Source organism: Dipodomys spectabilis, unplaced genomic scaffold (genome assembly GCF_019054845.1).
Source record: "Dipodomys spectabilis isolate Male_0828 unplaced genomic scaffold, ASM1905484v1 ptg000089l, whole genome shotgun sequence".
In the NCBI taxonomy this organism is placed as follows: domain Eukaryota; kingdom Metazoa; phylum Chordata; class Mammalia; order Rodentia; family Heteromyidae; genus Dipodomys; species Dipodomys spectabilis.
This window is the reverse complement of record NW_024870766.1, coordinates 19935456-19951068: the sequence shown is the minus strand read 5'-3', so window position 1 is coordinate 19951068 and position 15613 is coordinate 19935456. Positions and strand designations below refer to the sequence as shown.

At 38.6% G+C, this 15613-nt stretch overlaps 1 pseudogene; it reads right to left on the bottom strand.

The window, feature by feature from the left end:
* Window positions 1–1038: 1038 nt before the first annotated feature.
* LOC122111808 lies at window positions 1039–12587 on the bottom strand (annotated as a pseudogene).
* Between the last annotated feature and the right edge of the window lie 3026 nt (window positions 12588–15613).

The following is a 15613-nucleotide window of genomic DNA, read 5'->3' as shown; positions in this document are numbered from 1 at the left end:
AGGCTCAATGCATGTATCCATTTTAATTCTGTTTCAATAGCATACAACTGCTGACAATGGTCAGACTAAAGAGCGGCTCACGTGGTTCACTCACTCTGTGCTCAGGGCTCTTTCCTGCCAGTTGCTTTATCTGTGTTCATTTTATTAAGGAGCCAAGTTTTGGCAGGAAGACCACAAAAATCCATGCAGTCTGAAACAGGTACTTCTCAAGGCAAAGACCTGGACTTTCATTGTTGTTTGAGCCCAAGAGATAAAACAACAATAACAAAACCATGAATAGGCTGGGCTACACTGCATCATGCCTATAATCTCATCTACTCAGGAGGCTGATCTGAGGATCACACAGTTCAAAGTCAGCCTAGGCAGAAAAGTTCATGACACTTATCTCCAATTTGCCAGTAAAAAGCCAGAAGTGAAAGAATGGCTCACACAGTAGTGCACCAGCCTTGAGGGGAAAAGCTAAGGAAGAGCACACAGTTCCTGAGTTCAAGCCCCAGTACAAGCACAAAAGCAAAGCTAATTTCCACCAATATTCTTTTCTTTTTTGTGTGTGTGGTCGGGGGTGGGGCTTGAACTCTGGGCCTGGGCTCTGTCCCTGCGCTCTTCAGCTCAAGGAAAGCACTCTACCACTTGGGCCACAGCACCACTTCCGGTTTTCTAGTGGTTTCTTGGAGATAAGAGTCTCACAGACTTTCCTGCCCGGGCTGGCTTTGAACCTCGATCCTCAGATCTCAGCCTCCTGAATAGCTAGGATTACAGGCGTGAGCCACCAGTGCCCGGCTCCACCAATATTCTTCATACACACAATATTCTTTTGTCTCAGGACACCAACCCGTTATTCATTTCTATGAGATTAGATCAGATGTGGTCAGATATCTGTGTGCAAATGTTTCGCAAATAAGTAAGAATGTGTTAGTGATATGTTCTCCACTGACCTGATCAGTGATTGGTCCATTTCTAATACTCCTGAACATTGATTGGTCCTTCCATTGACAGCCATATCCACTTGTCCTATCCACCAGTGGGTGTGGTCCCTGCTTATGTTGGGAGGAGTCTACTTTTGGTAGCCCAGCCAGCAAGTTCCACGGTTCCAGATACCCACAGACAGTCAAATAGGCATTTTCCCTGCGTCATGTGCCCTTGGGTACTACAGTGGAAGTGGTTTTTTAAGTAATGCAGAGCCAGCTTGTACTGGATCTGAGCTTTGGTGTTGGTCCGGTATTTGCTGTAGGTCCTCTCCAGGGCAGCCAGCTCTGAGTCTGCTGATGGATGCGGGGACTGGTGATTCATGGTCACCTGTGGGCAGGAGCCCACCAGCAGGCTCCCAAGTCCATCAATGAAGAACTCTAAATGAGCCACTCGCCGCAGCCGGGGATCAAAGCCAACTCTTTGGAGTCGCTCTGTGTGGGCCAAGAAGAAGTTGATACCAACAGTCACCACGCAGTTGGGAAAGCCATTGAGGCGCTGGAAGGCCCCCGGCCTTCGGTGAATACAGTCCCCATTCTCACCCTGCTCAAGCAACAGCTTGAACTGGTACACGTTTCCCTGCACACTGCCACCCACCACATCCAGTTCTGCTTTCTCCAGGACATCCATCAGCACCTCAATTTGGTCTGGTGGTGAAGAGGAAGTCATCATCTACCCAGAGAACATATTTGGTTGTAACTTGAGAGATGGCCAGGTTTCTCCCTGCAAACCAACCCTATAAAAGAGCATACGACTGATCAGAAGTTTTTGGCCCTAGATGCCAAGTAGAACCACCTAGGGAGCTTCCTGAACTTCCATCTGCTCCTCAGATAGACTAAGTCACTCCCAAATAAGTCAGAATCTATTCAGGGAAGCATATCGAGGCCATTGTACAACCAAGGTTGAAACCAAGGGAATCAAAGAGAGCCCATGTCTCCCAGAAACATGGATCAAAGTTTGAGACAAAATCTAAAAAGTCTTCCTTTTGGCTTAGTGTCCTCTGTGTCCTGCAGGAATCCTCAAGAAATTTCTAAACTTTTATCTCATTAACTGTTAGAATACATTGATCAAGGCACACTATATTCATAAACTGCTTTATTGAATGGCAACTCCTTTTTACAACTACTTAAAGGTGGTAAAAATATACATTAAAAAATTAATAAGCAAAAATAACAGAAAACATCTGAATAACATGACCAACAAACTTGACTTATTGCAACTTAGAGAACACAAAATGGGGCAAATGCACATGGAGTACTGAGAGGCCATATGCTCAGCTAGAAAGTATGTCTTCATGATTATCAAGTAATGCTATTAAATTAGATTCATTATAATAAGAGATCCATAAAATTCTCAAGATTTTCATACCAAACATGTTTCAGCACCACATAGATCACAGAACAACTCCTAGAAAAGAATTCAAGACAATAGCAATGAATATTCAAAATATCTAAATTAATGTAGAAGAGGAAAACTAGTGATTAAAAAGAAGTATGTAACTTTAAATGCTTGCATTAGAAAAGAAAGGTGCAAATGATCTTCTACTTTATGTAAAGCCAGAAAAAAATTAAATTGAAAAAAGTTAACCTTTAAGAATGTAGTGGAGAAAAATAATGAAAATTTAAAAAATGAACTGCAAATATATCCATGAAATAGATATCAACAAAAATAGAGACAAAATTACCAAACAGTTGATTCTATGAAAAAATTCATATGTTAACTCATAAAATACTGATGAATGTAAAAGTGTAAACAAATTACTAATATAAGAAATAGAAAATGAACTATCCGGGGCTAGGAAGGTGGCTCAGTGGTAGAGCGCTTGTCTTGCATGTATGAGGTCCTGGGTTCGATTCCTCAGCACCACATAAGCAAAAAGAAAAAAGCCGAAAGTGGTGTGTGGCTCAAGTGGTAGAGCGCTAGCCTTGAGCTGAAGAGCTGAGGGACAGCGCCCAGGCCCAGAGTTCAGGCCCCACGACCATATCCAAAAAAGAAAAAAGAAAATGAACTATCCAGAGATCTTAGAGATATATCAAAAGAACAATATGGTACTCTTATAAACTTTATATAAACAATTAGTTTAAACTGGACAGAAGCTTGAGAAAAATAATAAATTAGAATAGACCAAAGATTATAAGCTGAATCTAACTCCCACATATAAGGGAAAGCATACATTTTTTGTGTCTCTAGGCCTTATTTACTTCACATATTGCTTTGTTGAATAGTAACTCCTTTGTAAGCTATTTAAAAATATAAATAAATAAAGTCATATTCAGAAACTACTATTTATTAATATTGACTAGAGAAATAAATTTTTCCACTAACAATTTTTCATAAGGAACAATTCCAAGTTTCAATACTGTTCTGGTGAACTTTCTCAACTATATAAGTTAGAAATAATTCCTGTCTTAGATACTTCCTAGGAGGAAAAAAATAAAAAAGAAAGATCATTTCCTATCTAATTTTACAAGTCCAAGAACATCTTTATGCCACAACCTGTCAAACATTACCAAAACAACAAATCATAGAAAACCAGAAGCAAGAATAGACGCAGAGTAGTATTAATCTGAAATTAAAGATTTGATTTTCATGTTCAAGTTAACCTATCAGAGACATGCAACACTGGTTTAATATTTTATTTTCTTTAAAAATATTGTTTCAGTCCCAAGACCTCTAATCATTTGCTTTACCGGATAAAACGGCTCGGGTTTCTTTTTGTCTGCAAGAGCTCCAGCTATCCTGAGGAATGCAAATCAAAACAACATTGAGATACCACCTCACTCCAGTTAGAATGGCAAAAATCAAGAACTCTAACAACAACAACAACAAAAGAACTCTAACAACAACAGATGCTGGAGGGGATGTGGACAGAAGGGAACCTTACTTCATTGTTGGTGGGAGTGTAAACTTGTTCAACCACTTTGGAAAGCAGTATGGAGGTTCCTCAAAAGACTCCACATAGAACTCCCCTATGACCCAGCAATCCCACTTTTGGGCACTTACCCAAACGTTTACAAACAAGACCACACTAAAGCTACCAGCACAACTATGTTTATTGCAGCATTATTTACCATAGCTAAGATCTGGAACCAACCCAGATGCCCCTCAGTAGATGAATGGATCAACAAAATGTGGTATATATACACAATGGAATTCTATGCCTCTATCAGAAAGAATGACATTGCCCCATTTGTTAGGAAATGGGAAGGCTTGGAAAAAATTATATTAAGTGAAGTGAGCCAAGCCCAAAGAAACATAGGTTCCATGGTTTCCCTAATTTGCAATATCTAGTATATGTCTGAGTCAAGCAGAAAAGGTCAGATAATGTGATATTAGGAAAATGAACCCTTAGATATGTATTTAAATGTTTTTTTTCTTTCATGCATTTGTTTCTTTTTTTTTTCCTTTTTAAAATTGTGTTTATTTTTGCAGTATTTTTATTAAAATTTATTTTTTTTATTTGTGAACATACTGTACAGAGGGGTTACAATTATATGGGCAGGATAATGCGTACATTTCTTACCAAGCATTGCAGCCTCCTCCTTTATTTATCCTTCACATCCCTTCCCAGACTCCCCCCTCCCCCCCAACACCAATCCCCCCCTCCCCGCCCGCCCCCCCCACCCCGCACCAACATTGTAAAGCTCGTTTTCGACATGACAACTTGTACTTCTCATTGTTGCAACAGGTCCACCTGTATCCTTAAACGACTTGTTTTTCCCCATCTCCTCCACAAGTTATACTGACATCAAATATAGTGAAAGCAGGGGTTATACTGTGGGGGAGGGACATACAAAGCAACAAAGAAATAATCTTATAAATGGGTTAGAAACACATGCATGAAAGAACAAAACATTAAAATACATACCTAAGGGTTCATTTTCCTAACATCACATTATCTGACCTTTTCCGCTTGACTCATACATATACTAGATATTGCAAATGAGGGAAACCATGGGGCCTATGTTTCTTTGGGCCTGGCTTACTTTGCTTAATATAAGTTTTTCCAAGTCTTTCCATTTCCTAACAAATGGGGCAATGTCATTCTTTCTGATGGAGGCATAGAATTCCATTGTGTATATATACCACATTTTCTTGATCAATTCATCTACTGAGGGGCATCTGGGTTGGTTCCAGATCTTAGCTATGGTAAATAATGCTGCAATAAACATAGTTGTGCTGGTAGCTTTAGTGTGGTCTTGTTTGTAAACATTTGGGTAAATGCCCGAAAGTGGGATTGCTGGGTCATAGGGGAGTTCTATGTGGAGTCTTTTGAGGAACCTCCATACTACTTTCCAAAGTGGCTGAACAAGTTTACATTCCCACCAACAATGAAGTAAGGTTCCCTTCTGTCCACATCCCCTCCAGCATCTGTTGTTGTTAGAGTTCTTGATTTTTGCCATTATAACTGGAGTGAGGTGGTATCTCAATGTTGTTTTGATTTGCATTTCTTTTATGGCTAGGGAGGTTGAGCATTTCTCCATGTGTCTATTGGCCATCCTTCTTTCTTCTTCAGAGAAGTTTCTCTTTAAGTCTTTTGCCCACTTGTTTATTGGGCAGTTGTTTCTTTGAGGATTTGTTGTTGGGGGATTTAATTTTTTGAGTTCCAAGTATATTTTAGATATGAGACCCTTGTCCATTGTATGGCTAGTAAAGATCTTCTCCCAATCCGTGGGCTTTCTATTGGTCTTGCTAGCTATGTCATTTGCCATGCAGAAGCTCTGCAACTTTATGCAATCCCATTTGTCCAACCTTTCTTTGATTTGTTGTGTTTCCGGGTCTCTATTCAGAAAATTTCATCCTGAGCCAAGGAGACCTAGGCTTTCTCTTATTCCATCCTGTAATGTTTTCAGATTGTCTGCTTTGACTTGGAGGTCTTTGATCCATTTGGAGTTGATTCTGGTGCAGGGTGAAATATAAGGATCTAGCTTTAGTTTTCTACAAGTAGTTAACCAATTTTGCCAGCACCATTTACTGAAGAGGCTGTCTTTCGTCCATTCTATTGTTTTAGCTCCCTTATGGAAGATTAGATGGCTATAGGCCTGTAGGTTCATTTCTGGGTTTTCAATTCTATTCCATTGGTCCTGAGGTCTGTTCTTATGCCAATACCAAGCTGTTTTGATTACTATGGCTTTATAGTAGAGTTTGAAATTTGGTATTGATATTCCTCCAGCAGTGTTCTTTCCATTGAGGAGCGTTTTTGCTATTCGGGGTCTTTTATTGTTCCATATGAATTTTTGGATTGCCTCTTCTATTTCCTTGAAGAATGACCTTGGAATTTTGATGGGTATCGCATTGAATTTGTAGATAGCCTTGGACAGTATTGCCATTTTCACGATGTTAATCTTTCCAATCCAGGAGCATGGGAGGTTTTGCCATTTTTTAAGTTCTGTGTTGATTTCCTTTTTCAGGATTTTAAAGTTTTCATCATAGAGGTCCTTCACTTCTTTGGTTAAGTTAATTCCTAGGTATTTTATTATTTGTGGGGCTATTACAAATGGAGTTGCTTTCCTAATTTCAGCCACACTTTTCTCATTGTTGGCATACAGAAAGGCCATTGATTTTGGGGGTTTAATTTTATACCCTGCTATTTTGCCAAAGTTTTGAATCAGCTTGAGTAATTTGGGAGTGGAGTCTATGGGATTCTTTAAATACAAGATCATGTCGTCTGCAAAGAGGGAGAGTTTTATTTCTTCTTTCCCTATTTGGATCCCCTTTATGTCTGCATCTTGTCTTATTGCTTTAGCTAGGCATTCTAATACTAGATTGAAGAGAAGTGGAGAGAGTGGACATCCTTGTCTTGTTCCTGAGTTCAGAGGAAATGGCTTTAGTTTTTCACCATTAAGTATAATGCTGGCTGTAGGTTTGTCATATACAGCCTTTATTGTATTGAGGAATGGTCCATGGATTCCTAATTTTTCCAAAACCTTCATCATAAAGGGGTGTTGGATCTTGTCGAATGCTTTTTCTGCATCTATTGAGATAACCATGTGGTTCTTATTTTTGCTCCTGTTGATGTGATGAATAATATTAATTGATTTGCGTATCTTAAACCAGCTTTGTATCCCTGAAATGAATCCTGTTTGATCATGGTGTATGATTTTTTGGATGAATTGTTGAAGTCGATTGGCCAATATTTTGTTGAGAAGTTTTGCATCAATGTTCATCAAAGAAATGGGTCTATAGTTCTCTTTCTTTGATGAGTCCCTGCCTGGTTTTGGGATGAGGGTTATGATGACTTCATAGAATGTGTTCGGTAGTGAACTTTCTCTTTCAATTTCATTGAAGAGTTGGAGGAGTATTGGTGTGAGCTCTGCTTTGAAGGCCTTGTAGAATTCCCCTGTAAAACCATCTGGTCCTGGACTTTTCTTAGCTGGGAGGTCTCTTATTGCTGTTTGTATTTCGACGCCTGATATGGGCCTGTTAAGCTGGTTTAACTTATCTTGGTTTAGTTTTGGCATGTCAATATTTGCTAGGAAAAGGTCCATTTCTGTCAAGTTCTCAAACTTACTAGCATAAAGTTTTGAGAAGTATTCCCTTATAATGTTTTGAATCTTGGTTGTTTCCGTGGTGATGTTTCCATTCTCATCTCTGAGTTTATTTATTTGGGTGTGTTCTCTTCTTTTTCTGATAAGATTTGCTAAGGGTCTGTCAAATTTGTTAATTTTTTCAAAGAACCAACTCTTTGTTTTGTTGATTCTTTCTATAGCTTTTTTGGATTCTAATTCATTTAATTCTGATTTAATTTTAATTATTTCTTTCCGTCTACTGGATTGGGGTTTATCTTGCTGCTCTTTTTCAAGGAGGTTTAGATGTGTCATTAGATTGTTGGGTTCAGATCTCTCCAATTTGTTGATGTAGGCGCTCAGAGCTATAAACTTGCCTCTGAGTACTGCTTTTGCTGTGTCCCAGAGGAGCTGGTAATTTGTGTGTTCACTTTTGTTGAATAGCATGAACATTTGAATTTCCTTTCTAACCTCTTCCATGACCCACTCATGATTCAGCAGTGTGTTGTTCAGCCTCCATGTGATATCAGACTTTCTTTGGTGGCTTTTGGTGTTAAGTTCTAATTTTATTCCCTTGTGGTCAGAGAGAATGCAAGATATAACTTCAATGTTTCTGAATTTGGACAAGTTTGCTTTGTGGCCTAAAATGTGGTCTATTTTAGAAAATGTTCCATGTGCTACTGAGAAAAACGTGTATTCTGATGCTGCTGGGTGAAATGTTCGGTAGATATCTGTTAAAGCTAGTTGATCTATGCAGCTGTTTAGATCTGTAATTTCTCTGTTGAGTTTTTGCCAAGTTGATCTATCTAGTGGGGAGAGTGGTGTGTTAAAATCCCCAACAATTAATGTCTTTGGAGTTATATGGGATTGTAGGGAAAGTAGTGTTTCTTAGATAAATTTGGGTGCTCCATTGTTTGGCGAGTAGATATTTAGAATTGTAATATCCTCGCCGAGTCTTGGTTCCTGGGTCATCTCTGGTCTGCGAACTGCAGGATGAAGATGTCTGCTCCTTGTCGGTTCTTGCTGGTGTTGAGTAGAATCCACTCGCCTGCTGTGTCTGGCTCCTTCGTCCTGGACTCTCTGTTGCTCTGTTGCTCAGGTATGGCGGCTGCGCTCGCCCCCTACCGCCACAGCTGCTGCCGCCGAGGAGGCTGCTGGCAAGGGCTCAGAAGTGTCTCCTTGCCTGGGTTTCCTTCTCTGGCCAAACTCTCTGTCCTGTGATGATTCACTTGGTGTAATTCTCTGACTTAGGACTGTTCACTGGAACTCTAAAACTGCTTTCTATGTGAGAGCTTACTTAGCCTCCAGCTTCTCCTCCGCCATCTTCCTGGACTCCTGCATGCATTTGTTTCTAATGCATTTATAAGATTATTTCTTTGTTGCTTTGTATGTCCCTCCCCCACAGTATAACCCCTGCTTTCACTATATTTGATGTCGGTATAATTTGTGGAGGAGAAGGGGAAAAAACAAGTTGTTTAAGGATACTGGTGGACCCATTGCAACAATGAGAAGTACAAGTTGTCATGTTGAAAATGAACTTTACAACTTTGGTGGAGGGGGGGAAGATTAAGGAGGGGGGGGAGGCAGGGAAGGAATGTGAAGGGTAAACAAAGGAGGAGGCTGCAATGCTTGATAAGAAATGTACTCATTATCTTGCCCATGTAATTGTAACCCCTCTGTACAGTATGTTCACAATTAAAAAAAAAAATGTTGTTTGTCATGGGACTTTCACTTGGGGCCTAGGTGCTACTCTTGAGCTCTTTTGCTCACAGCAAGAGCTCTACCACTTCGAGCCACAGCGACACTTCCTAATATTTTCATTTTTAAATGTATTTATCCTCTTTCATTTGTACATTTTTTCCTTTTCTGAATGTTTTTATCATTTTTAAGTAGTTGTAAAAAAAAAAAGCTACCATTCAACAAAGCAGTTTATGAATATAGTGTATCCTGACCAACGTCACCCTTTCAACAGTCTCATGCATTCCTCCCAGACTACCCCATCCCTTACTTTTCTTAACTTTTAGGGTATATATTGAGGGGTTATTTTGTCATTTAACAATACAGTTTAAGTGTACATTGCATCTTAATCTGTGTCATCCCATCAGCATCTTCCCCTCTTCAACGCACCCGTTCCCTTATTTTTCTCAATCCTGTGGGAGAAATAATGAATTCTTGCCTGCATTTGCCCCATTTCTTCCCCTTCACTCTTCTACCCCTCTCCCCTTAGCCCCACTCTCTCCTCTTGGAAGAATCCATTTCCTGGTACTTATTTGTTGGGCTTTGGCTTAGTCTTTCTAAAGAATTATACTGTTTGAACTCTCCATAGAGTCTATTATACTTTACTTAATTAATTTGTAACCAATTACATACAACTCCCTGTGTTCACTTATAGATTTATAGGTCCATTCTACTATGACAGTAAAGGAAACCATGCACTGTTTTCCCTATTAACACGATAAAGGAAGACAGTCATGGGATTACCTCAATAGATACCAAAGGAAAAAATTATAGATGCCGATCCTCATTCATGCTAAAAAATAAAAATAAAAATATTGCTGGGAATGTGCCTTAGTGGTAGAGTGCTTGCCTAGCATGCATGAAGCCCTGGGTTCAATTCCTCATTACCACATTAACACAAAAAGCTGGAAGTGCTGCTGTGGTCAAGTTGGTAGAGTGCTAGCCCTGAGCAAAAAACACTCAGGGATAGTGCCCAGGTCCTCAGTCCAAGCCCCAAGACTTGCAAAAAATAAAAAGAAAATAAAAAGAAAACCACTTAGCAAATTAAAAAGAGAGGGAAAAAGAAATCTACAATATGATATTGAGCATCCAAAGAAAACTAACAGCTACAAAATGAACAAATAACACTATAGGTATTGAGCATTAGTTGTGAAACTCTCAATCCCTTCCTCTAAGGATAGAGACCAGGCAAGTATATCAGTTCACAAGCACTATTCAACACCATTTTACACTGTTTTGGTATCAATGCAATAATCATAGGAGACCAAATAATTCTTTTTATCTAAAGTTTTAAAAAGGTAAGGTTATCTAGGATACATGATATGGTTTGTAGAAAATAATATGTTTACTGAAAGACTTTGAGAAGAAATAAATGAATTTTAAAACTGAAGTGTTTTGGAAATGTGGTAGGCAGCCTTTTTATAATGGCCATCAATGAATGGTTCCTCGGCTCTGGTGCTCATGTTCCTGTGCACTCTTTTGAAGTGTCTAGACTTAGACTTTCTTTACAAAATTTTAAAAAAATAACAACTGTATATCAGTTTCCTAATACACATGAAGATAAATTTACAAGTTTAGTGGCTTAAAACCACACATAGTACCTTAAAACTTAGAAGTCTAAAATCAATTTCTGTGAACCAATCAAGGCATTCACAGGGCTGCATTCCTTCTGCAGGTTCTAGGAAACAATCCTGCAGCTTCCCTTTCCCAGATTCTAAATCATGCCTGCATTCCTTGACTCCTGGTCTCTTCGTTCATCTTCAAAGTCATCAGTTAAATCTTCAAAGTTCTCTCCGTCCCCCTGTTCCTTCCCCCACCCACCTCTCTTTCTCTCTCTTCCCCATACTTCCTCTGTCCCTCCTTGGCATTTCTTCTGTTAGAGCATAGCACATCTCCATCTTGATTCCTTAACAATTCTTATGATTAAATTAGCTGCCCTAGACAAAAATCAGTTTGTTACAGTTTCAAGATATTTAGATATAAATATAAAAGTATTGGGGGTTTTGTATATATGGACACGAATGACTCATGCCTGAAATCCTAGCTACTCAGGAGGCTAAGATCTGAGGACCACAGTTCAAAGCCAGCGTGGGCAGGAAAGTTCCTGCTACTCTTTATCTCCAACTATTCACCATAAAACTAGAATTGGTGCTATGGCTCAAAATGGTAGAGCTCTAGCCTTGAGCAAAGGAGCTCAGGGCCAGCACCCAGGCCTTGAGTTCACACCCCACAGCCAATAAATAAAGTATTTATAAGAACTCTACATGAAGAACTGCTTGAGCATCAAAATAAGACAAGAATATAGCATTAACATGTACAACAACGAAATCTCCCCTTGTATAACTGATATAAACATAAATATATGTTTATATATAAACATAAACTTTTTCTATATTGATACAGTCAAGCAAACTTGACATAAAATGACGGCAAAATATAGTATCATTCATGATGTTTGATAAAGATGATGATTATCTACTTTGTTGTAAAAGTAGGCCCTATTTAAATAAGATACATTGAAAGAATGTTAAATTTCTTTCATAATTTTATTAAAATTTTAAATGTTTCTATAAATTCAAAATTTGAAATCAAATTTGAAATAATTCCACAAATAATTCCTGGATTTTCTTGGATCTATGTTTATATTTTGCCATATTTTATTTACTATGGACATTGTCTCCAACATAGAATGTAAGCCTGATGAAGAATTTGCTATTGTCTTTCCACTGTTCTATATCAGCTTCTAGAATACTGTTGATCAAATATGAGATTCACTAACACCAGTTGGATTGAACAATTATTACCTCTGTAAAGTAGAGGGTAACTGAGAGAACAGTTACAGATGAGTATAGGAAATAAACTCAGCAGGTTTGGTATGATATAAATAAGGTGCATTTTGATAACTCAATAAATCCCATCAACATTTTCGGGTGTTGTTTGTTTGTTTATGCCAGTTTTGGGGCTTTAAACTCAGAGCCTAGGTGTTGTTCCTGAGCATTTATGCTCAAGACTACCATTTGAGTCACAGCTACACTTGCAGTCTTTTTAGTGGTTCATCGGAGATAAGAGTTTCATGGACTTTCTTGCCAGGGCTGGCTTTGAACTGTGATGCTCAGATCTCAGCCTGTAGATGCTAAGATTACAGGTATGAGCCACCAGCACCCAGCCCCATCAATATTTTTTTAAAGTCAACTTCAGGCTTAGTTTGGAATCTAAAATCTGTACTTTTTATATTGCTTAAGTATAGATATATACAGAAAGCAGGGGATGGCTCTCTTTGAACATTCCCAAAGGCATTTTCCCATGAGCACATATTAACAACTTGAGCCACAGTGTGGAAAGTCAGTCAGCTTACTGTGCCTCGTTATCCGGAACCATCACTAAGCTACATACTATTTTATGTAGCTAACCTTACATAGTACATCTTCTAACAACTGTGTGTTTGTTCTACAGCCTCTCATAGGTCCTCCACATCACTCTTTAAGGCATACATTTTATGCAGAATAAGAACTTTTGACAAGATGTGAATTCAGGTGCTACAAGAGCCTGGATATTTGTATGTTTGCTTCACAAATGTAGTGCCAAAAAAGACAGTACCTGGAATACAGTAGAAACTTTAACAAATGTTGAAATAAGCAAATCAGTTGTTCTAAGTGAAAAAGAAAAATGTTGATGGTGCTCACATTTGAATCCAGGGCCTTGTGTTCACTCAGCAGGTGCTCCGTCACATGAGCCATGTGGTGCTCTGTCACGTGAGCCATGTGCCTCCAACTCCCACTCCCACCTGTCTGGTAAATTGTTGAAGTAGGATTTTTTTTTCCTGTACTGGGGCTTCAACTCATGGTCTAGGAACTGTCCCTGAGCCACTTTGTGCTTAAGACTAACAGTCTACCACTTGAACCACAGTGCCACTTCTGGTTTTCTCTGAGAAACTGTCTCTGAGATAAGACTCTCATGGACTTTCATGACCAGGCTGGCTTCAAACCACAATTCTCATATCTCAGCCTCCTGAGTAGCTAGGATTACAGGTGTGAGCCACCAGTGCCTGGCTTGTAGTAGGATTTTTGAAGTAGCGTTTTCTTCAGAGATGTATACTGCTCTGTTTTCTATATTCATTTTATTGAAACAATATTAACTTCTGCATCTCTAACTCCAACAGGATGGGAATTTATCTATGGAATTCTCACCTTCTACTAGCTACAATAATACTTGCTTAGAGGTACCCGATACCAGCAAAGATCATAAAAACAGAATAGTGCAACTCAGTAGCATGATTTTCTTTGTTGTCTCCAGAAACCTCTAGTCTCTGTCAGCCAGTCTTACTAGCCTGTCCCTCCGAAGTTGACAGCACTTTGTCCCTCAATGTCTGACAGCTCTCATCTACTTAGCTGGAATTCTATTTTCTCCTTCATTCATTTGCTCACATGGCTTATATTTATTTCTCTACCAACACTAAGTTTGACAGTGAGTGAGATGCTGGGTCTGCAGAGAGATTTTAACTTTAAACGGATTACAGAGAAAATATTGCATTTTTTTAAGAAAGAACATATATACTATCCAAGAAGTTCAATTACTAAAGTACTAACTTTAACAAGTTAGAGAATCTAAGCAGAAGTGAGGTACTCATTCAGGCAAAGAGTAGAGTGAATTGCTTTGATGTCTGCTTAATTTCTTTCTCCTTACATTTAAGTCTTCCATGCAGATGGGTCATTATCACTGGGCACAAGAAATTCTTGTCATGTTATTTTGAGACCCATGGTAAAATTGTCCTTTTAGGAGAAATTTTTGTGTGTAATTTACCTTGCCCTCACCCCTTTCCTATGATGATAAAGCCTCTGTCAACCTAAGCCACCAAATGAGGATGAGCTTAGCAGATACCATAGCTAATGCACAAGGAACATGGGACATATAAGCCAGAAAGGAATCTTTGTTCTTTCAAATCAGTAAAATTTTGGGATTATTTGCTATTGCAACATAACCTGGATTATCCTGACTCATGAAGGTCAAGATGCTGTTGGTATACTTGAGACTTTGCTAGAAATACAGATTGATATTATTCCTATAGTTTAAAAGGAGGTAACACCATTATTTAGGTTTATAATAGCAAATATATTATCCTCCCAGAGAAAACAGAAAATCATCGATTAGGTGATCCTGAAGAATTTCTGTGCCATGAATTTTTCAGAATCTTATAAACCTTATTTCTACGCAGAAGCTTAATCTGGACTGTTCTGGCCAAGGACAATAAAAAAGGAAGTCATGAAGACTCCCTAGAAAAGAAAAAGGGGATATAATTCTAAAATATAGAGGAAATGTACCTGTTATACCATGAAAAGAACAACTTTTCCATTTTATTAGATCATCTGTGATTTTACAAAGTTCACTCATAGAAAATAATAATTACAGGTACAGCATAAGTATATATTAAGAGGTTACATAAGATTTTTAAAGAGCTAAAAGCTGCAAGTAAAATAATAGTAGATGGTAGTCAATGGACTTAAGTAATTAACCATATCAATAATTAGATGTCCCTAGTGAGGTGAAACTAATGACTAAATTTCAAGATCTAATATATCACAATGAAGTATAATCCTTGCTTATGGGGGGTTGGCCTCGTATCAATGACATAATTTAACTTTCTAACGACCTTTTCATTCACATCTGATTAATTCCATATCATGGCATTAGCTCATGCAGTGAGCCTTAATGCCATGGTAGATATGATAATTAGCTAGCCTATAAGCACCCAGAATTACAATGGAAAATGTCATCATCTAGAAGTACTTTGGCATTGGAAGACAGATATAGGGCAAACTTATCTATTATCCATGCAGCAATATAATACCTATGTATCAGAGGGTAAGAAAATGTGCTCTTGTTCTCTAACAACTTCAAATTGCCCCCAAGTTATTAGTAGGATATTCTGAAACAAACTTGATTGCTTTTCATAAAAACAAATTTGTTTCCATTCTTTTCATTTGTGCATCGGTTTCTAGCTACTGGCAGCTTCCCACTATCCACTGGTCATATGCCACCTACAGAGATGCTTTAAAAGGCTGAGAACAACTCAGGCATTTAAAGTGGCCAAACACTTCCATCTATGATTGGGAAAATTAACAGTGGTAGCCCCCACCCCCCCGCAAAAAAAAAAGGTTTTGGAAGTTTGCAAAAACAAACAAACAAACAAACAGACATAGCTAGGAATTTAGAAAGGAAAGTCTTCAAAGGGCAAGCAAAATGTAAGCAGTAGGTGGTGAAACATTTTCTTTTTTTTTTTTTTTTGGTCCGGTCGTGGGGCCTGAACTCTAGGCCTGGGTGCTGTCCCTCAGCTCTTCAGCTCAAGGCTAGTCTCTACCACTTGAGCCACAGCACCACTTCCGACTTTTTTTCTTTTTGCTTATGTG